Genomic DNA, 9,976 nt, shown 5'->3' on the forward strand with positions numbered 1-9,976 from the left:
GGACGTGGGCGTTCCGGGAGGGGTGGGGCCTACGGAGGTGGATGGGGACTAGGGCGGTGTGGGCTGGGAGTACAATGTGAGGAGCCCAGCAGCGTCTGGGCGGTGTGGGCCGTGCCGACTGGGGGGCGGAGTCTAGGGCAGTACCGCGTGAGGGGCGGGGTCTGGGCTGTGTGTACGCCGCGGTACGGCGTGAGGGGCGGGGTCGAGGCGGTGTGGGCAGAGCGGTACCTCCTGAGGGGCGGGGCCGCGCAAGGGGAGGAGGGTCGGGCGGGGTGGGCGGGGCGGTGGTGAGCGAAGGGCGGAGTCTGTGGCGGTAACCGGTGAGGGGCGGGGTCGGGAGGGGCGGGGCGGGGCTGAGTGAAAGGCGGGGTCTGAGCCGGGAGGGCGGAGCGGGGCTGAGTGAAGGGCGGGGTCAGGGTCAGGTGGACGGCGTGGGCCACCAGAGGCCCCTCCACATTGCTGTGGCGGACGATCTCTGCTCCCTTGGTGTGTTGTCAGCACTACCCAAACAAAGAGGTGGCTTGCGCTCTACTGCTGCAGTGGCTCGAAACACTGGCACTGCGCGATGAAAAAGCCGAGGCCGGAGGCAGGGCAGCGCCTTCCCTCAGGAGCGCCCCTGGGAAAGGGGGTGGGCCGCCTCCACCCCACCCACGTGGGTGTGTGACCCAGGAGTCCTACTCTTAATGCGCGGGGACCCAGGGAGCAAATTTAGTTGAAAAGGCAGTTCGTTCGAATTCTGCCCGATGTCTGACTTTGTTTGGTAAGCAAATCAACTTCTTTGAAAAGTCCAGTCCACTGGCAAGCCTTGCTTTTCTAATTAATTTTAAATGACTTTAATTTTCCTTCGGTGTTCAGTTCGGGAAATCTTAGGAACAGCTAGCGCGCGCTGCCCAAGCCCTGAGTATGCAAACTAGAGTAAGGCAAGCTGAGCACCCAGGAACCGCAGAGATGGGCACGTGACCCAGGAGACCACATCGCCCAGCCACCTGTTTGAGAAGTGCGTGCCAGACACCGGAGAGTCTGACTGTACCCACCCCCCCCCAACCCTGCCCCGGGGGTTGGGGGGGGGTGGGAAGCCAACACTGTCCATGCACTTGCATCAGGCACAGCGAAGGAAGAAGGAACAGCAAAGGGGAGATAGAGCTTGCTATGGTCAAGGGTGTTCTTGTGTGTGAACTCAGGGAACATCCACTTTAAAAATCTCAACTTCCCTAATTTAAATTTAACTTGGCTGGCACAAGAACAAACACTCAGATCAACGGAACAGAATAGACAACCCAGAAATGGACCCACAAACGTATGGCCAACTAATCTTTGACAAAGCAGGAAAGAATATCCAATGGAATAAAGACAGTCTCTTCAGCAAGTGGTGCTGGGAAAACTGGACAGCGACATGCAGAAGAATGAACCTGGACCGCTTTCTTACACCGTACACAAAAATGAACTCAAAATGGATGAAAGACCTCCATGTAAGACCGGATGCCATCAAAATCCTCCAGGAGAAAGCAGGCAAAAAGCTCTTTGATCTTGGCCACAGCAACTTCTTACTCAACATGTCTCCGGAGGCAAGGGAAACAGAAGCAAAAATGAACTACTGGGACCTTATCAAAATAAAAAGCTTCTGCACAAGGAAGGAAACAATCAGCAAAACTACATTGCTACATTCTGCAGCAAAACCTCACATCAGCAGAGAGCCCAATGGGGGACTTGAACTCGCCAACTGTGAGATTATGACCTGAGCAGAAGTCAGTGGCTTAATTTACTGAGCCACCCAGCCACCTCTAACTGAAAATATTTTTACTGACTGGAGAAGGATGTTTACAAAGTAAACGCTGGGCATCACACAGGCTTGGGATATCCTTGCACCCCCCCCCCACTTGCCCCTTCCACGTGCACACCCGCAGGTTTCTAGTAGTTGGGGGTGGTTTTCCAAATCTGCCCCTTCAGCCGGAATAGCTGTAGAAAATGCCCCCATGTAGCCTAAGGAACATGATTATGGAGCTAAGGACATGTTAACTGCAACCTTCCAGAGACAGTGTACTTTTTTTGTTATTTACCTAAAGGTGACCTCTTAGCAAAGTGTAATACCTGAGGATTGTCAGGTCAGCAGGGCTCTGTCAATCAACTTTCCCAACCTCAGGAGGACCTCAGCTAACGGGGGTGAGGTTACTGGTGTGCTGGCACCGTGGAGTGGTGTGGACTTCTGTGGGTCATGTGGTATGAGCACACCGCGGGGGTGGGGGGGACGGCGAGGGTAGCAATGCAGCATGTGTGTGCACCTGTCCTCCCCTGTCCCCGACCTGGGCGGTTGCAAATTTCAGCTCTACAGTTTGCAAATTTCACACTGATTGCAAATTTCAGCTCTACAGTTTGCCAGCTGTATAAACTTGGTGAGTTGCTGAAAGTCTCTGTTCTCTCCTCTGAAACACGGAGATAATGACGCTGTGCGCGGTGGCTGTGAACACAGTGTGCAGCCTCTGACCTGGTGCGATACACCAAGCGCGTTCCCAATGTCACATTAGTTCTTTTCATCCTGTCCATGTTCCGTGAAGATTAATAGGAACACTGGTGCTGCTTTTGATGAAATATATTGAAGATGAGCAAATTATCAGCTTATGATAAAAATCAAGTGTATTTCTGTATTTTAGATATTAATATTTGAGCAGTTACCTTTCATCCCCCTGATAGGTCACGGATGTCTACAGATGATATATTGTTACATAGGAAGAGTGACTTTGAAACTTTCCAGAAGCAGCCAGTGACCTTGCTTCCTTGTATGCATTTGATTTTCACGTTCATCACTGGTTTGCACCTTCATTCATTCCCATGCTCCCCCCTGGCCGACAGGAAATGATAAAAACCCTGGCTGCCGTAAGGGGAGGAGATAGACAAAACCTTTTGCTAAATTCAATCCATTAATTTTTGCTCAGCCAGACAGGTCCATAAATTCATTTCACGTGCAAGGACTCCACTGTAACTCTCCTCCTGTCACTTTATTATGAACGCTGGGCGCAGCGGTGTGGAGGGAACAGCCTTGCAGTCTGGGCTCGCTCATCTGCCTGACCTCTAGGCTTTCTGCCTCCAGTGCTGACATCATACATTCCCGCTGCTGGGTCATTTTTAATGGGGCACTTTATGCAACATAGAACTAGTATTTTTTTTTTCTTAAAGGACAACAGAGCTTAACTGTTTAACGGCATCCCCACCCCTACAGTGCTCTGTCCATGACCAGAACTAGCCAGGCAGGGTCTCTTGGTCCCTCCAGGAGGAAAACATCCATACTGTGATTCATTTCCTTCATGCTGCAAGGAATCTTTCTCAGTTCCTGGTTACTATGTCTCTTGTAATTCCTCTCTATATCGGGTCCTTTGTTACTCGAAGTGTGGTGCCTGGGCCAGTCTCATGAGCCCCACCTGCGAACGTTAGAAATATAAGATATTGAGCCCCAGCCCCCAATTTCTGAATCAGAATCTGTATTTTCAAGATGATTTCTTTTTACGTTTATGTTTACTCCATATTCAGAACTTTGTAGAAACACTGATTTTTTTTTTTTTTTTTGACAGAGAGAGAGAGAGAGAGAGAGAGAGAGAGAGAGTGCACACGTGAGCAGGAGAGGGGCAGAGGGAGGAGAAAGAATCTTAAGCAGGCTCCACATTCAGGGCAGAGCCCAACCTGGAGCTTGATCCCACAACCCTGGGATCATGATCTGAGCTGATAAAGAGATGTTCAATCAAGTGAGCCACCCAGGCACCCCGAAACACCAATTGTTAATTCATGAGATTCACATCTCAAAAGGAGGGGGAAGAAATCCATATATACAACAAAATCGGAGACTTTATCACTTAACATAAATTTAAAGAATATAATTTTGTCTTTCAGTGATAAATGAAGAATGCGTAGTTGGGGAATTCAGGACATGATATGCTGGGTTTCAGGGAAGCGTATGATTTCTTCTTTAAAATTAAATGGCTGAAGGGGTGCCTGGTTGGCTCAGTCAGTTAAGCAACCGACTCTTGGTTTCTGCTCAGGTCAGGATTTCAACATGAGATCGAGCCCCACATCAGGCTCTGTGCTGACAACACAGAGCCTACTTGGGATTCTCTCTCTCTCTCTCTCTCTCTCTCTCTCTCACTGGGCTTCCCCTGCTCTCTCTCAAAAATAAACATTAAAAAATTTTTTGAAATTAAATAGCTGAAGATTTATGTAATTGTGATGTAAAACAGGATTTATATTACAATGTATTGCAATTACATTTTGTTATAATTATATATATTGGTGTCTTTTATGAACCAGTTCTAGCAAGATTCAGATAATTTGAAAGTAACATAAACATATGGAAAAAATTTTCACTTGAAATTTTGGATATGATTTAAAACTATAATATCTGACAGATTTCCCAGTTATTTAAAAATTTTAATTGTATTTATTTTTATATACTCTGATTATACTTTATAACATCCCTAATTGGTGTTAGGAAGTTTCAACTGGGTGAGCATTAAAGTATAAATACTTTTGTTTATCCCAAGTCTTCAGAGAAATTGAAATTCTACATTTATGACTTCTATAGTAAAAATATGGACACTGGGTGTGCCTGGGTGGCTCAGTTAAGTGTCCAACTCTTGGTTTGGGCTCAGGTCATGATCTCAGTTCCTGAGATCAAGCCCCCAGTTGGGCTGACCACACAGAGTCTGCTTGGGATTCTTCCTCTCCCTCTCTCTTTGCCCCTCCCCCCCAAGATAAATAAACTTAAAAAATATATGGATACTAGTAAATATATAAAATCTGATTTGTACCCCGTTAGGATTTTTAGGTGACTCAAGAATTGTATTCATAAAGGGGCACCTGGGTGGCTCAGTCGGTTAAATGTCCGACTTCAGTTCAGGTCATGATCTGTGTGCGGGTCATGAGTTGGAGCCTGGCATCGGGCTCTGTGCTGATAGCTCAGAGCCTGGAGTCTTTGTCGGATTCTGTGTCTCCCTCCCTGTCTCTGCCCCCCCCCCCCTCTGTCTCTCTGTCTCTCTCTCTCAAAAATTAAAAAAAAAACGTATTCATATGTTGTCCTTTGCCAATCATGTGAAATTCTAATGTCGTTGGTCACTCCTAGAGCCCCTCAGGAAAGCGGAAGGTAGGCTGGTACTGGGTGAGAAAAAGCAGGAGCCTGACCTCCAGGAGTCGGTAGGGAGCCCACAGCAAGGTCCCTGGAACTTTCCCACTGAACATGGACAGCAGAGAAGGCCACTTTGTGACCATGACTGGTGAAGACAAGAATAAGGCCCCTCCAAAATCTGAACACACACTGAACATAAACATTGTCCAAGCTACAAAGTACCAAAAAACCCTTTCTCTGGACTCAGAGGAGTGACTGTTGCCTCTCTCTGTTGTAGCTATAGCCTTGCTCTAGTCTGCACTCACTGTACATGAGGTTTTTTTTTTTTAATATGTATTTTTAACAGAGAGAGAAAGAGCATGAGCGGGGGAGGGGCAGAGAGAGAGGGGGACACAGAATCTGAAGCAGGCTCCAGGCTCCTAGCTTTCAGCACAGAGCCCGACGCGGGGCTCAAACTCACAGACCGCGAGATCGTGACCTGAGCCAAAGTCAGATGCTCAACCGACTGGGCCACTCAGGCGCCCCTGTACATGAGGTTTATTAAATTATCCTGCATCCTATAAGGGCATTTTTATCCCAATGTTTATAGCAGCACGCTCAACAATAGCTAAATTATGGAAAGAGCCTAAATGTCCATCAACTGACAAATGGACAAAGAAATTGTGGTTTATATACACAATGGAATACTACTTGGCAATGAGAAAGAATGATGGGGCGCCTGGGTGGCTCAGTGGGTTAAGCGGCCGACTTCGGCTCGGGTCACGATCTCGCGGTCCGTGAGTTCGAGCCCCGCGTCGGGCTCTGTGCTGACCGCTCAGAGCCTGGAGCCTGTTTCCGATTCTGTGTCTCCCTCTCTCTCTGACCCTCCCCCGTTCATGCTCTGTCTCTCTCTGTCTCAAAAATAAATAAACGTTAAAAAAAAAATTTAAAGAGAAAGAATGAAATATGGCCCTTTGTAGCAACGTGGATGGAACTGGAGAGTGTTATGCTGAGTGAAGTAAGTCATACAGAGAAGGACAGATTCCATGTTTTCACTCATATGTGGATCCTGAGAAACTTAACAGAAGACCATGGGGGAGGGGAAGGAAAAAAAAAATGGTTAGAGAGGGAGGGAGCCAAAGCATAAGAGACTCCTAAAAACTGAGAACAAACTGAGGGTTGATGGGGGGTGGGAGGGAGGGATGGGTGGGGATGGGTATTGAGGAGGGCACCTGTTGGGATGAGCACTGGGTGTTGTATGGAAACCAATTTGACAATAAACTTCATGATAAAAAAATAAAAAATAAATAAGTTACCTTGCATCCTGACGGCATCTGCCCCGGTTCAAACGCCCCGCTCCTTAAGCTTTCTCCCAAATCCCCTAACACAACCCCAATCCTCTAATAAGTCTTTCCTCACATCTTATGAAGTGTCTCACAGCTGCTCAGGATGTGTGTCTCCCTTGCAGCAGAGTGTAATAAGCCACCTTGTTCAATTATAGGAGTGTTCGTGGTGATCTCTGGCTGTAAGCATTGACATGGACCAACAAAATACCGTCAGGAGAACCCTTCGTGGATTACATACTGCAGACTTTGGTATAACAATATGTTAGGTCAGAAGGGGATATTATAGATCGTAAAATGAAAAGGAACTTATAGCTTAAAAAAAGAAACTTATAAAGCATGAGTGATCAACACAAGAATTAGATATTTAAAACTTTTTTCTGAATATGTGCAATACTTGAGTTCTGGTATTGAAATTTAAAAATAAGGGGAAGTTAACTGTTCAGTTAGCACTTATTTCTATGAATTTTGGTTTTTAAAGTTTATTTATTTTGAGAGTGTGAGAAAGAGTGAACATGAGTGGGGAAGGGGCAGAAAGAGAGAGAATCCCAATCAGGCTCTATGCTGTCGGCACAGAGCCCAACACAGAGCTTGATCTCACGAGCTGTGGAATCGTGACCTAAACTGAAACCGAGTCAGACGTGTAACTGACTGAGCCACCCAGGCTCCCATTTCTATGAATTTGGTACTGCTGCATATCTTTGTGGGTGGATAACTCAGAAGGCAGCTAAGTGAATCCACGTAAAGAATTTTGGAGACTGGGCCGCCCCGGGGGCTCAGCCGGTTATGCGTCTGACTTCGGCTCAGGTCATGATCTCGTGGTTCATAAGTTCGAGCCCTGTGTCGGGCTCTGTGCTGATGGCTCAGAGCCTGGAGCCTGCTTTGGATTCTGTGTCTCCCCCTCTCTCTGCTCCTCCCCTGCTCATGCTCTCTCTCTCTCTCTCAAAACTGAATAAAACATTTAAAAAACGTAGAGAATTTTAGGGGCATCTGGATGGCTCAGTCGGTTAAGCGACCGACTTCAGCTCAGGTCATGATCTCGCCATTTCTGAGTTTGAGCTCTGTGTCGGGCTCTGTGCTGACAGCTCAGAGCCTGAAGCTGGTTTAGATTCTGTGCCTCCCTCTCTCTCTCTCTCTGCCCCTTCCCCACTCATGCTCTCTCTTTCTCTCTCAAAAATAAATAAACATTAAAAAAAAAAAACCAACTTAGACAATTTTGGAGAGTGAGTTGAAGTTCTTTCCATTGTCTCGATGTAGAGTAGACCATCTCTCTCCTAGTAGCTGAGAGCCACCTTGTTTTGTGTATTCAGAACTAGCAGCTGTTAGGATGTCAAAACCCGCAAAGTGAAAATAAGCTCAAACAGCGGACCCAAACTTTCACTGGAGAAACTTCCAAAGATGCCAGAGTGGGACATGAGTCAACTGTGGAATGTAGCAAACTAACTGCAAATCCTACTAGAGAAATTGTGAATTTTCGTGATTGTAGGTTTTATATCCATATTGAACTGTTCTTTTGAATTTGTTTTCCCATATTGCCAAATAAAGCAAGTAAGTGATCGTATTTATGTGCTGAGGGATCAAGATGCTTATTATAAGAGAAAAGGAGATCTAACTATAGGATCAAGGGTTTCAGAAGGAATGCTATCCTATTAGAACTGGGCTGGAAATAGCACTATGAACTTGTATCTGTACATGAAAAAGTGATTTACGATGGGCATCTTTTCTACTTCTGTCCACTGACATGGTTTAAGAGTGTCACTAAATCTCACGTTTGGTTGCCCATCTAAAAAGGCTAATACTCAAGACATGGGTGTTGATTGAAAGGAATGTGAGCTTTACACAGGAAGCCAAGCGCCTGGGAAGAAGGTGGCCTCTGGTCCAAAGGCCAACTCTGTGGTTTCTGCCTAGCCAAGAGGGTTTTAAAGGGACAGGGGTCTCCGATGACCGAGTGGGGGCAATGGCCACATTTCCTGCCCCTGGGATTCAGTGGTGCCTTCCATTAGCTTTCAGTGCTTGAGGGCTGTGAGAGGTCCAATGCCTGTTCTGTGACATGTGGGGGCTTCCTGTTCGTTTCCTCAAAAGGACTAAAATTTACAGACACACAAGGAGGATTAGTAAACCATATGACCTTAAGAACACCTATTAAAGATCATGCTAGTTATGAAGATCAAGGCGGCCTCAGGAAGCCCCCCATGATGCACCCTTGTGTCAAGATTCTGGTTTCTAATACCATTCTTCCAGTAAAAGGAACCAAGCTTTCTGGAGAAAAGGTTAACCCCATGTCTGAGACAGAACAGGACAAAACGAGCCTGGGATAGCTCCGTGTGCCAAAAAGCACAGTGCTCAAAGTTTAATAGAGATGATGGGACACAGAAACTCATCTAAAAAGGGGCTAATGTTTTATTATTATCATTTTTTAAATGTTTACTTATTTGAAAGACACACACACACACACACACACACACACACACACACACACACACACGGCAAGTGGGGGAGGGGCAGAGAGAGAGAAGAGAGAGAATCCCAAGCAGGCTCCGCACTGTCAGTGCAGAGCCTGACTAGGGGCTTGATCCCATGAACCGTGAGCTCATGACCTGAGGCAAAATCAAGGACCGACTGAGCCACCCAGGCGCCCCCATAAGAGGGGCTAATGCTTCAAGTCGTTTACAGTTTTGCTGGCCAAAACTGAGTGAGACAACTTGAACATCAAAGCAGAATACTGGCAGAGGTTGGCTGATGAGCAGTCACGAGCCCATAATGATGCACACAAAAGTGGTTGACAAAATGAAAGAGAACAGGAGAGATTACATTTCTGTTATTTGTTAATCAGTCCTGTTGATGTTACTGACTCATTTCCAGTTAAAGAAACCAGTAAACGCACAAATACCAGTTAGTTCCCCAACATAAATATTAGTAAAGTGACCTCTAAGTTTTGAACGTGAGCCTAAAAACACCTATTAAATGTACACATGCAACACTCTATCAGGTTCCAAGGTTTAAAAATTCAGCATATTCCATCAGGGTTATAATAATGTGTTGACTTGAAGGTTCCCTGTGAAACCTACTTAAAAATATACCTAAGAAAAAACTACGAATATTAAAAGGATAATAAGAGAATACTATGAACCACTCTACCCACAAAAATTCAACAATTTGGTTTTTTAGAGTTTATTTATTTTGAGAGCGAGCAAATGAATGGGGCAGGGGCAGAGAGAGAGGGAGAATCCCAAGCAGGCTCTGCACTGTCAGCACAGAGCCCAGCAAGGGGCTCAGTCTCATGAACTGTGAGGTCATGACCTGAGCCAAAACCAAGAGTCAGAAGCCTAACCGACTGAGCCACTCAGGCGCCTCCATGAATTTAACTATTTACATGAAATGGACAGATTCCTCTAAAAGCACAAACTACCAAATCCAGTCCCATATGAAATAGATAATTTGAATACCTTTGTAACCACTAAATTCAATTTGTACTATTAAATACTCTGAAAGAAAGAAAAAAAGAAAGAAAGAAAGAAAGAAAGAAAGAAAGAAAGAAAGAAAGAAA

Source organism: Herpailurus yagouaroundi, unplaced genomic scaffold (genome assembly GCF_014898765.1).
Source record: "Herpailurus yagouaroundi ecotype Mexico unplaced genomic scaffold, PumYag 188, whole genome shotgun sequence".
Classification (NCBI taxonomy): domain Eukaryota; kingdom Metazoa; phylum Chordata; class Mammalia; order Carnivora; family Felidae; genus Herpailurus; species Herpailurus yagouaroundi.